At 39.1% G+C, this 13,374-nt stretch overlaps 1 pseudogene; it reads right to left on the bottom strand.

Annotated features, from left to right (window-relative positions):
- LOC129408069 (leukocyte elastase inhibitor-like) overlaps positions 1 to 10,501 on the bottom strand; it is a 19,808-nt pseudogene extending 9,307 nt beyond the window's left edge.
- Positions 10,502 to 13,374: the final 2,873 nt, after the last annotated feature.

Genomic DNA, 13,374 nt, shown 5'->3' with positions numbered 1-13,374 from the left:
ACCATTAGATTGAGAGTCAACTCATCAGTTTAGATCAGCAAGGTCTGTTTATTTGGAAAATGTGCGAAACGTGGGCTCATTGTGCTAACTGTAGGCTACTTGAACAGAACCATGTGCAAAGATGCAAAGACATTTGCAATTTGATTAAATCAATGAGAAATGCCATTCTGTTGTGAACGACTGCAAAGTGGTTTAGAGATTTGTCCATGTTGTTTTGAAAATGTCATGTCTGTTTCAAGAAAAGAGCCAAACCAATGGAGAAAACCTGTAATATTGGCCATTTTATCGTTTTACCCACTGCCTGTTTTCTTTTTGATAGAAATAAATCATTTTTAATTATTACTTGCTCCTTTTAGTCTTTTAATGAGTTTTACTTACATATTTTAAGTCACGTCTCTCATGTTCTTTTATTTACAAACTTATCTGTGGCCTTGGGCATTTTATGTGTTTATGTATCTATTGAAAACGGTACCTTAGGTCACATGGATGTTTTTGAACTATAAAACCACCTGTAATAGACCTTTTTCACAATGGCCGGAAGTGCCCCGTTGTAGTGTTTGGCCAACTTCCAGTTTATGCTTTTCTATGGCAAAATATCTGGAAATGTCTTGCGTGTTTTCCACCAACTTCATAAATCTGCCTCATCACCAAATCTTCATCCAACAAGGTTGACAAAGGACATATTCTGTCAATGCAGAATTTATCCACAACTATCAGGGTAAGAAAGACGAAAGCTTCAAGGCGAACAACGACTAGCATTAGTAAACTACTCCTGAGCAAGTAAGAAGGCCCACTGCCATAAACTGTACTTACATGATCTGATAAAAATAAAGAAATAAATAATTAAAAAATGAAGGGTAATGAAAGGAAAAAAAGAATGATCATTAATTACACAAGTAATTATTCTTGCCTTTCTTTCCCCTCTTCTTTCTCCTGTTTTCTGTTTTATTATTTACTTACTCATACAGAGACACACAAATACACAGACACTTGCCCTCCCATATAAGAAAAACAGAAGCCATTCTTATTGTCTCGTCACCCCCTTCAAACCTTAATGTAAGCACTCCCTATTCTGTAAATATAACTTCTAAAAAACAAACAAAAAAGTATAAGTTGCCCAGCCAGCACTTTGTCATACCTTCTCCAGACCATCTTCAATACTGCTGGGCAGAAAGATGAGCATGCTGAGCTCATTTCCTTCGTAAGGCAAAACTATAATCTGGTTTATAGAGAAATAATGTTACTTATAATGTCAATGCAGACAAAATACTGTATAAAATATATTATACAGGATTAGAAAAACTTACCTGACAGTTGATCTCACTGATGAAATTGAGGGGGAACCAGGATGTTTGGTGCATCATCTTCACTGGTTTACTTTCATTCTGCAAAAAGACAAACAGCAAAGTTCAAATGTAGTTCACCAGAGCCTTAAGGCAGATTTTCCTACTCAAATGGTATATGCATATTGTTGGTTGTCCATAACATAACACTGCATATTTAAAGACACAGTATGTAACTTTTTAGCCTAGACAAAATAGTTTTTAAATTTTTGTTTTATTTATTGCATTGAAAAACACCATCTGTCTTTACTCAGAACAGGCTTGCATCTCCACAAACCTGATGCTTAAATGGCCTGTAGTATGTTTTTAAGTTTCTATTTCCATGGAATGATGCAAGCGATGTTATAATATAATTATAATATTATATTATAATGTGATGTGTGAGTTACTGTGTCCAAATAATTGCTTTGTTTCTATATTATTAAATATATTTTGCATATATATATATACCGATATATATCCGCACAAGCTAGGCTCCTTCCCCTAGTGAGGTGACGTTACGTCCCTACAGCCAGGTTCTTTGTCGTGGACTAGGTTGCCGGGATCCCTGACCCCGACCTTGCCTAGTTCACAGCGCACCCGACCCCTATGAAACCCTTGCGGGTGGTGAGCCCACAGGAGGGCGGGCCCAATCGTCCCTTCGGGCTGAGCCCGGCCGGGCCCCGTGGGCAAAGGCCCGGCCACCAAGGCGCCCTTTCGAGCCCCAACCCCAGGCCTGGCTCCAGGGTGGGGCCCCGGCTGCGCCTACCGGGCGACGTCACGGTCCTTGTTTTTAAACTATTCTAAGTTCTATGAACTGTCTAGTCTGCCCCGTCACCTAGGACCTGTTTCCATGGGAGACTCAACCAGGGGCATAATGCCCCGGGCAACATAGCTCCTAGGATCATTCGGGTACACAAACTCCCCCACCACGATAAGGTGGCAGTCCTCATTAATTACAATATAATGGTATGCTACCAGCATATAAGCATATAAGCTTTGTAGAATAATGTGAATAATGTCATGTTTATTTCTTATTAAACTAAATCAGTCTAAATGACACACAATTAGAATGAAATGTTTTTGGTTAAAGGTGCAGTATGTAACTTTTTGATTGAACTTGCATTTGTACAGTTACAGGAGGTTTTATTTCTCAAAACGTGCATGGTTACTATGAGGGAACCAAAACAAATTTTAAACTTTTTTTTTGTTGTCCAAACAGAACTCACCTTGTTTATCCAGAACTGATCATCACAAGTAAAGCGTTCAATAAACGGTTCATGCCAGTTTCCTTTGAAGTAAATGGCGTTGACAAGAACAAGGCTTGTCGAGTTATCCACCACACCCTTGGCTACAAGGTCTTTAATTTTACCTGAGAAAAAGTAACACATTTAAAAATATTAAAGGTGCATTGTGTAATTTTTCTGGCAGATGGTCCGTCAAATGCTTTTATACATGGAGATGTTGATTGACTGATTTGTGTGGAATGTTTCTCAGTATGGTATTAAACCTTTTTATCTTCATGGAGACAAAACTAGAACAAGTAACAGGTCAGATCTGTGGAGAGGCAACCCTGGTAATTTTGAGCTAAAACTACCTGTAAATATAAGGTAGAGCTGTTTAATGTCATACTGTGGAACATGCCAGGCAGAGTAATGACATCTCCACAGAAACAATCAGGTGACGGACCCTCAACTGAAAAGTTAAATAGTCAATAAAAAGTGATGTACCAAAATTTGCAAGAAGTTTTTACCTTGTGTTTTCTGCTCCACCCACTTGTTTATGGTGACTCTGGCCTCCTCAGATTTCCCTTTGAAGTCCACAGTCTGCAGCTCTGCCTTGTAGTACTTTTGAGTGGCTCCCAGAAAATCCTATGTCAGATATAAACAACAGATATGTGATGTGTGATGATAATGAGTAATGATAATGTTAAAATAAATAAATTAATAAATAAAGGTCTGGGAATCACTTGGTTCCTCAACATTCGATACAATACATGGCTCACGAAACAATATAATCACAATATAGAGATACCAAAAACACTCTTGTCAATATATTGATACTACAGTCCATGATAACGATTCTGCATCACCAAATTTAGTATCACAATATATTGATATTGTGTCCCTGCTTGTATTGACACACACCTTAACAAACTGGAAACTCTGCTCTCCATACAGTTTGTTGGCGACGCTGAGGGCATAGGGAGCATGAGGTTTGTGAAACTCCTGCAGAAGAGTGCCAAATCTGGAGTGCACGTCATCGGAGAGGTCTTTAGTTTTGAGGCACTGTGGACAAATAAGAAAACTATTTAGTTTAATATTAAGAAAACAAGACTGTTATGTCCCCTATATCCAACAAGGGACACAACGTGTATAAAACAACCCTTGAGGCAAAGTCGGTTTGGCAAACTTTTTATTTTACAGCCAAACATTCATTAAAGTGCACAAAAAATGAACAAAAGGTTGGTGGGAGGAGGCGTGGGCCAGTTGTGCCAAATCAACAAACAAAAAGGTATACCAAAACAGGCCCTAACTGAAAACTAGGCTACAAAAAGGAAAGAAATCAAAAGCCTAGCCTACCTGGTCTAAAAAAGAGAATTTGGAAAACTCAAAACAACAAGGGTGGCAACAACTGATAACTAATGTGTCTAACAACAAAAATGTACGTGATGAAGTGTACAGGGGTCCCCAAACTTACCTAACCAATCCTCCCAACCAAACAAACCTGGGCTAGCAGCCATATACACAGGGAGAGAGAGAGAGCAAGAGGCAGCACACAGCTCCTTTTAAACAGCCCTCTCCACCCTGATTGGCAGCCAGCTGGCCAATCAGCCCCAGGTTTGGTCCCACCCACAGCACCTGAACACACAGGGCAGAGAGAGAGAGCAAGAACACAAACCAAACAAATGCCTGCATGTAACAAAGACAATAGTTTGATATTTAAAGGGCTCATATTACACTATTTTGTGATCTATGTTATAATGTTGTTTCCTCATCACAAACATACCTGAAGTTGTGTTTTTTTTCATTCACACATGTTTAAACAAACACATCTTGCATATTTTGGCTGTGTTTTTCTGACAAACGGAAAAAACTCTGTTCCACTTTATGAAGTCAAGTGCTCCACTGTGTTTTTAAACATCATGACAATTTAAACTCTATGATTCTAGCCCTAAATTTGCTCATCTTTACTGAATTAAAGGTAAAAGGTAGCTGTTTACATGAAAATTATCACTTCATGACATCACAAAGTGGAACAGAGCATTTTGAACTTGGAGATGAAAACAGACTAATAATAAAGGGTTACTCAAACATGTGAATGAAACAAAACACAACTTTGGGTATGTTTATGATGTGGTAACAGCATTATAACATGGCTTAAAGCTCACAAGAATCAATTTTATGGCTACAGAGAAATATAGCAATAAATGATAATACTGAAATTACTTTATGCCTTTGACACAAAAAAAATAAAGTAAGATAATTCCAGGAAACAATTTTGAAATTGTTTGTATCATTAAAAAAACTCAGCTGGAACAAATCTATTTCAGCCAGGTGGGATATAGGACAGTGTCATATTTAAGACTCATGTCCACCTCTCATTCTTCCTGGGAAAGGCCAGAGTGACTCCTCTCAAACTGACCACCATCCCTAGGCTCGTGCTCACAGCTGCCGTCCTCGCTGTTCATACTGATCAAATGCTATAACAAGAGTTACATCTTGAGTTGGAGCAATCAGTTTTTTGGAACAACTGCACCGCAGTCTGATGTACAGCAATGAAATAAAGAGATTTCACACCTTTATCTCTCAACAGAGAACATACTCATGTTGACCACTGGAGGTAAATGAGCACTAAAGAAAACCCAGTGGACGAGGCTTCACGAGAAATGAGAGCTGAAGACTTCATGGAGCACATCAGATGGATCAGTGGGCCTCAGTTTCTGCTGGATGTACACTATGATCCTATCCTACTGATGACCCTGAAGTGAAGAAAGATGTAATAGTCAGTGCTGTTGTAGAGGAGAAAAGTCCCACTAGTTTCCTCCTCTCCTACTCTTCATCCTGGGTGAAGTTGAAACAAAATGTGGCTTGGTTTTTAAAGGTGAAAAAGCTACTCAGGGTGCTGTCTCAGAAAAGAAAGGAGCTTTCACATGTCATAAAATGACAAAAACGCTAAAGTGCAGAATGTTGCACAAAAATGCAGCAGTTTAAAGGCACAGTAAAAGGACTGAATATTTAACATGTGAAGATCTGGTTAAAGCAGAGCAGGCCTTTGTTCAGTTTGAGCAGCATCACAAATTCAAAACTGAAATCTCTCAACTCAGAGCAAACAAGAACATCTCTGAAGAAAGCCACTTGTACAGGCTGGATCCAGTGCTGGAGAATGGAGAGCTCAGAGTGGGCAGTGGTCTCAACAAAGCAGTTGCCTCTGGAGACCAAGCACGCTGCTATCCTGAGTAACAATATGCATGTCAGCATTACTCCTGCGCTATGTTCATCATCAGCTTGGCCAAGCAGGAAGAAATTACATGCTGCATCACGGCTAGATAATTAGTGCAAACTCTGCTGCCAGAAAACTCCTGTCTGAATGTGTCACCTGCAGAAGAAACAGAGGGGAAAAATGGCTGATCTGCCCATGGAGAGAGTAATGCCAGACAAAGGTCCATTCACTGATGTTGGAGTTGACTATTTTGGCCCCATCAACCTTAAAAAGGCCAGGACCCTACTCAAAAGATATGGGGTGTCTGTCCATTTGGAAGTTGCATATATTCTGTACGCTGATACAATACAGTCAGGAGATTTGTTCATGATCCAGTCTCCTCCATCAGATCAGATAACGGCATCAATTTTGTGGGAGCCAACAGGGAGCTTGTTCGCTCGGTGCAGATCAAGACCAAAACCAGTGTTTTTGAGAGGCCAATGACCAAGCTCTGTCTGCTGCTGGATGCAGCTATGGACTAAAGCTAAACTCAAACGTCCATCTCTAGTCTGCTCTCCTATGCTCCATCTGTCCTATTCTCTTGCAGGTTCATCAAGAAGAAAAAAGATGTAAAAATTCATTTAAGGCTAATGCACTACACATAAATTATACTGACACTGCTTTAAAATAGCACCTAGTTCAGTTAAATAGTTATTTGCTTATTTGGTTTATTCTAAAATGAGTGTATTATTTTTGTTTCTGTCAATTAGTTTACTAATTTAGCTTTATTAATACGCATAATATATTTTTGCTATGTTAATATTTCTTATGTTATATTTCTTATGCTCATATATTTAGTCTAATTTGCTATGATTTACTTTAGCACCTTTTCTGTTTTTGGTCTCGTCCGTGGTGCACCTAGGGGATAACGGTGGTAATACAGCAAGACCTGAGTGCACCTGGGAGGGCCTATGGTTGGAGAGGCAGCAGCAAATGTAGGCTTGATCATGTATCCTTGATATTTGTCTGCAACACTTGGAATAAATCTTTGAAAATGCAGCTCTGGATCTGGACACTGATTTTGTTTTTGTTTTTTTTAAATACTGTACTGCGTAAACTACATACCCATGGTGCCCAATTTGAGTTATGTTTAGTTCTAAGTTTGCTCACTGTGTTAGTTTCTGTTGACAAATAGTCACTACAAATTACCTATTCTATTTTAAAATAATGCTAATTGTATATGTATGAAATGTATGGAAAAAAAGGCCCAATCATAATTTCTGACATGGTTTACTCAGTGACTCATGGGCTGTGTGCATGTTACCTCTGACATCTGTGCCGCTGTGTTGCCTCGGGCCCCAAGGAGGACCATAGACAGAGCTGAAGAGATGCTCAGAGGAGAGAGAAGAAGACATTGGTGCAATGATCATTTTCACCCAGGGTTTTAAACAGATTCAGGGCAAAAGTGATGTTTGCCTTGGAAATAGGAGTTTCACTTGCCATGGTGTCTGTTGCAAAGAAAGCACAGGTGTTAGATTTAGCATAATATGTGAAATAAATAAAATAAAACTTTTCTGTGGCATGTATTTTACACAGTTTAGATTCGGTACAAATAGTTCACAACCATGTAATGCCATGAAAACCTATAAGTAACATTGCCCAAAACATATTGGTCCTTAGATCACTTGACCTAGCAAGCAGAATTATGAATGTAATTGCCAGCCAACCACTAATCAGTTTTACTCTTAAATAGTTCCATGGTTTTGCTTTACAATACAACATAAACTAGCATTGTTCTAAATTAGCTAAACTAGGTAGCTTTCCTGTGCTGTTAAGAAAAAAAAAAAGGCAACAATTAAAGCTGCTCGTGGCGATGATGGACCCTCCCTTCCCAGGCTAACAGACAAATTACACAGTGCACCGGGGGAGTCTTTGTGCTCCTGCTGGCCAACAGTAACAAATGCACCATGTCTGTAATATATATATATATATATTAGTGTTGTCAGGCGATTAAAAAAATTGAGAGATTAATTAATTATGATCTGTAATTAATTAATCTAATTAATCTCTTTTTAATCTCACCTAAAAATTGCTGAGAAAAGCCTTCAACTTGAGGTATTTTCATTTAAATTCATTATTACATTATTATTATTACATATAAACCATGAACACTCTAGAGCCACATCAGCTCGTTTGAAATTATAATGTGTTTAATGCTGATTTGCGTAAGTCTCACACAAACGAAACTTAAAAACCGCATGGCTAATTTGCATAAACTAAGCGAGAGAAAAAAAAAAAGCTCTTGTGTCGCTGATGCGGTTCAGCTTTTGTGGGACTGAAGGACACGACTCAGTGGAATATGAGTGTTCTGACAGTGTTGAAGGTGAAGGTGAGTCTGTTCTGTGTTTGTGTCGTGATGTTTTCAGACGTGTGCAGGTTTATCGCAGATGCAGCGAGAACGAGAAAGAAAATCACAATTGTTTGCGGAAGCGATGTGTTATTGTCCCAACAACACATAAAAACAGATTTTATAATAAGGCAACTTGCGTACAGAAACAGTAAAGTTAGAGATTAAAAATTAGATTAACGTGATTAAAAAACATAACGCGCTAAATATGACTGTAATTAATTAATCGCAATTAACGCGATAATTTGACACCCCTAATATATATATATATAATATATGGTAGGGGGTGCTATAATATTCACTTTTCATATACTTTATAGTGTATTATAATCAGACAGAGATCACGCATTAGTGATTCAAACTTCAGCATGATGAGACAAAGCATGTGCGTGTAATATATTTTTTTATATTTTTGGGGGGAGTCTTTGTGTCCCTGCCGTCCAAATGTGAGAAATACCCCATGTCTGTAATATAGTTTTTTGCTTGTGGTCATGCATAGAACAATGCATTGGGCCGATAGAGTGCGCTATGGCCTTCACTTTTATTTGATTTCATATTTCATTACATTCAAGCCGGAATCCTGCAATTGTGATTTGAATTTGAGCTCTCTAGGCCAATACCAGCATCAAAAGCATATCTACACAAAAACTATGCCTATCGTTTGTGCTCCGTTTGTGTTGTTTTGTGCTACAAAAAGATTAGTTTGTGCTGCTTTAGTTTTGGAAATATTACCGATTCTCTTATAGGTCAAATTGGGGTCAGCCAGCCCCCCAGAAAGCTTAAAAATGCTCTAAAACAGCCCAAAATGGTGTCAATTGTTTGTGCTTTGTTTGTTTGTGCTGTTCTTGCTGCTAAAAGTTTTGTCTGTGCTAATCTAGACACATACGCCACAGTCATGTTTAGACCCCGGGGCTTGGAATGCACCAATTCAAGTTTTAGCTTGTCTCATTGTTCTCTATGTCACTGTCCTGAATTTCGTTTGCTTATGCCAAAATATGCTTCTTGGCTGCGCACAGACTTCAAATTTTTGTGAATTTCAGGCGGTGCTGTTGAGTCGAGTCCCTTTGGGCATTGTTGCAATGCCCATTTTATCAAATTTTTCGCCAGACAGGTCGATACCCTGTTAGGCCGGGCGTACACTGTGCGATTTTTGACCCTTTTTGAGCCGATTTTTCGCTCGTGCGAGTGTTTTGAGGATCGGGCCGAGTTTTGGCTTCATCGTGTGTCGTGCTTCGTGTAGTTTACATGGGGTAAAGAGAACCGATTAATGGCTCACGACCAGCTCCCGATCGACATTCGTAGGTCGCAAGAAAATCAAACTTGTTTGAAATCCAGTCACCTCTCGTGAGGATTTCGCTCTGTTGAAGTTGTTCCACGAGCCGATTTGCCAGAATCTGGCAGACTGCGCATGGGCGGACACAGAAGTGGCTCAGCATTGTGTCTCCGCACATCTGTGGTTTTCTAATTCCGTGGTTTTCTTCTTCATGGTTTTCTACTTCCGGAACAACAACTTTGACAACTCTGGTCGTTATGTGAACGTACACTGTGAGCAGGCAAGTCGCATCCGAGCATCGATTCGTTCAGTGTGAGAACATGATTCGTGAGCTGTGAACTTTTAAACCCTGTGATTTGGTCATACAGTTTAAGCTGGGGCTGAGTGACACGACCGAAAATATCGCACAGTGTACACCCAGCATTAGTAGTTACTTTTCGTTGATGTATAGGCCCTCAAAATCGCAACAATTTGCAAGGAAATATAATAGTAAGAAACCTATGAAGAACAATAACCCTTGCCAGTTACTTCATACTGGCTCGGACCAATAAAAAACTAAGCAAGATGATGAGGAAATATTCAACTGATAGGTGACTTAAAGGTTGTATGGAGGATTTTTTTTTGTTTCAAATTGTCAATGATAGATTATAGAGATACAGTAACCTTGTAATTATGATGACTAAAAAAAAAAAGAATAAAAATTCATCAACTCTGGACGTGGTGGGGCCAGCTGAACATTTGCCAATAGATAACGACACTGCCTCATTATCTGTTAGCTGATAGGCTGTCAATCAAAGTCACTCGCTGGATTTCTCATTCCTTGGAAAATCCTCTATACAACCTTTAAGGCTTCCTACCCTTCCTGATAGTGAAGCCTGATCTTTTAAAATTTGGGCAGCTCTGAAACAGTAAGGAAACCTCCTGTAAGTTGAATAATTCATTATTACCAAGTTATAACAGTAAACAGAGAAGCAACATAACTAACATCCTAACCTACTACGTAAGTTCCACAAATCAAAGTAAATGTACAGCTATACACTGAAATACACCACACATCCACTCACCAGCTGTGTTCAGAAGCCTTGCAGACAAACTTAAGCTTGAGCCATCAGTTTTTATTACTGAAAGATACACCCAGTATGACACGCCCTTGCCAGTTTTTTCGTACCGACTCGTGCCAATAAAAAATGAAGCAAGATGAATAGAAAATATTCAACTGCTGAAATGGTATGGTATGTTATTTACTTGATCCATCAGTTTTAATTTTTGAAAGACACACCTGGTATGTGACAGTACAAGTTTTAGCTTGTGTTTTTAGCATCTGTCACTGCCTCCAAATTTAGTTTGCCTACGCCAAAATATGATTCTTGGTTGCCCATAGACTTCATATTTTTTGCGAATTCCAGGTGGTGCTGTTGAGTCAGGTCAGTTTGGGCATTGTCACAGTGCTCATTTTATCAAATTTTTCACCAGGCTGGTCAATCCCATAGACAGATTGGGGACTTTTCCTCAACTTTTAGGCCCTCAAAATCATGATCGTTTGCAAGGAAAAATACTAAGAAGAAACCCACAAAGAACAATAGTCAATAAAAAACTAAGCAAGATGAATAAGAAATATTCAGCTGCTACGTGATTTAAGGCTAGCTTTACCCTTCCAGATAGTAACACCACATCTTTTAAACTTTGGACAGCTCTGAAACCTTAAGTAAGTTGAATGATTCATTATTACCACATGATAATTAATAAATAGAGAAACAACGTATAGGCAACGCAAGTGCTACAAATCAAAGTGAATGTACCACTATACACTGAAATACACCATGAATCCACTCACCAGCTGTGTCCAGAAGCCTTGCAGACAAACTTAAGCTTGAGCCATCAGTTTTTATTATTGAAAAATACACCCAGTATGACACGCTCTTGCCAGTTATTTCGTACCGACTCGTGCCAATAAAAAATTAAGCAAGATGAATAGGAAATATTCAACTGCTGAAATGGTATGGTATGTTTTTATTTGTACAGGGATGGGACACAATAGTACATTAACCAACACAGAAGTCATAGGAAAGATGCTGGTTCCAGGTTAAAGCATAGATGCTAATTTACATCTGTAGTCCCTGAGCATGTTGGTGTAAATACTAAAATGCAGATTCAGTGTATATAGATAAATTGACCAAAATAAATTAAAACATATATTACTTAGGGTTAAAGTATTGAAATACTATTCTAAAAACAACATACACCAGACACACAATGACATGGACCCCTCCCACCTTGTATCAAGGCCCAACATTTGCGCACACACACACCCAACACACCCACACACATTCTACATTCTAGTAATTATTCAAATCATACTCATTCGTAACGTGTACAAATTTGTTTACAGATCAACCACTCCTTTGTCAGACGTGCAAACACATGAAAAACTAAAAAGCAGAGGCCCGAGGATCGAGGGCTGTGGCACCCCCATTGTGCAGCTATGGAGAGAGGATAAGGTGTTGTTTGCTCTCACACATTGCTGTCTCCCCCTCAGTTACAATGCAAACAGTCTATTGTAGATTGTCCTATTTTATTGAGAAGAATACTGTGGCTTACGGTGTCAAATGTCTTGCGCAAGTCAAGGAAGAGAGCTCCAAATACTCCACCCTGAGCTAGACTTCATTTAATTTCTTCAAGTAGCAACATGCTGTTTCAGTGGAATAATTCCTCTTGAAACCAAATTGCAACAAATTTAATAAATCATTTGCATCAAGGTGTTGAGTGAGCTGTTCAGCTACAACCTTCTAAAAGACCTTAGACAGGGTAGGGAGTATACTTATGGGCTGATGGTTACTGACCTCTAGCTTATCTCCTGAGATGTGCACAGACGTGACAATGGCAGTTTTCAGTGTTGTTGGAAAAATGCCTTCGTTGAAAGACTTATTTGTAATTTAAGTGAAAACTGGAGTTAAAGTTGTTTGATGTTGAAGACACTGTAGAGCCCATGGATATCTTTAGCTTTACTATTATTACATTTTATGAAGATTGTTTTCACTTTTGCCTCATTAACTGGTTTCAGTCTGAAAGTAGGGACATTACATGGGGGAGACTCAGAACAGGAACATGATATGGGTTGTGCCAGTTTGCAGACTTGATAGAACAGTCTTTAAATAATGTTGCAACGACATGACTATCATTTTGGACACCACCATGTCTACTTTGAGCTGAAGATCATTGCAATTGCTTTTTTCTTTCCCAAGGAGTTTGTCCATACCGTTCCACATTACTTTACTATTTCTTTTTGCCTCTTTTATTAAGTCAAGAAAAAAATTCTGCTAGGCAATTTAATGCTAGCTTTACCCTCCCTGACAGTGACACTTGAGCTTTTGAACTTTGGACAACTCTGAAACCTCCAGTAAGTTGAATAATTGATTACCAATACAATACATTACATCAATACATTACCACCAATACATTGCCATGTTATAATAGTAAACAGAAGCAACATATGGGCTAACATCAAATCAAATCAAATCAAAATCAAATCAAACTTTATTTATAAAGCACTTTTCATACAAAATGCAACACAAAGTGCTTTACAGTGATTAAAAACAGTCCCGCATTTCCAACCACCCAACCACCCACCCACCAACCCAACCCCCGCACCCCCAACCCCACATAGTCAAACAACCCAAACACACACTCACATACACACAAACATGCACACACACACACACACACACACACACACTCACACGCTAAAATACATAACCGGACACAATAAAATGTGAGGCTGAATACAGGCGAACCAGTTGAGAAAGCACCATCAGAGGAGCCGTCTGCACCGGGAGCAGAGAGACGTCCACCACCACCAGGAACCACCACAGGGTCCAGGGGAGAGATGAAGCCCAGGCAACTGAGGCCCAAGCACCATCCCTCCACCAGGAGCCCACATGACAGACCCAGCA

This window comes from Boleophthalmus pectinirostris, unplaced genomic scaffold (assembly GCF_026225935.1).
Source record: "Boleophthalmus pectinirostris isolate CB_2022bp ecotype Guang Dong unplaced genomic scaffold, ASM2622593v1 HiC_scaffold_15, whole genome shotgun sequence".
Lineage (NCBI taxonomy): Eukaryota > Metazoa > Chordata > Actinopteri > Gobiiformes > Gobiidae > Boleophthalmus > Boleophthalmus pectinirostris.
The sequence above is the reverse complement of the archived record's forward strand: the minus strand, read 5'-3'. Positions and strand labels throughout refer to the sequence as shown.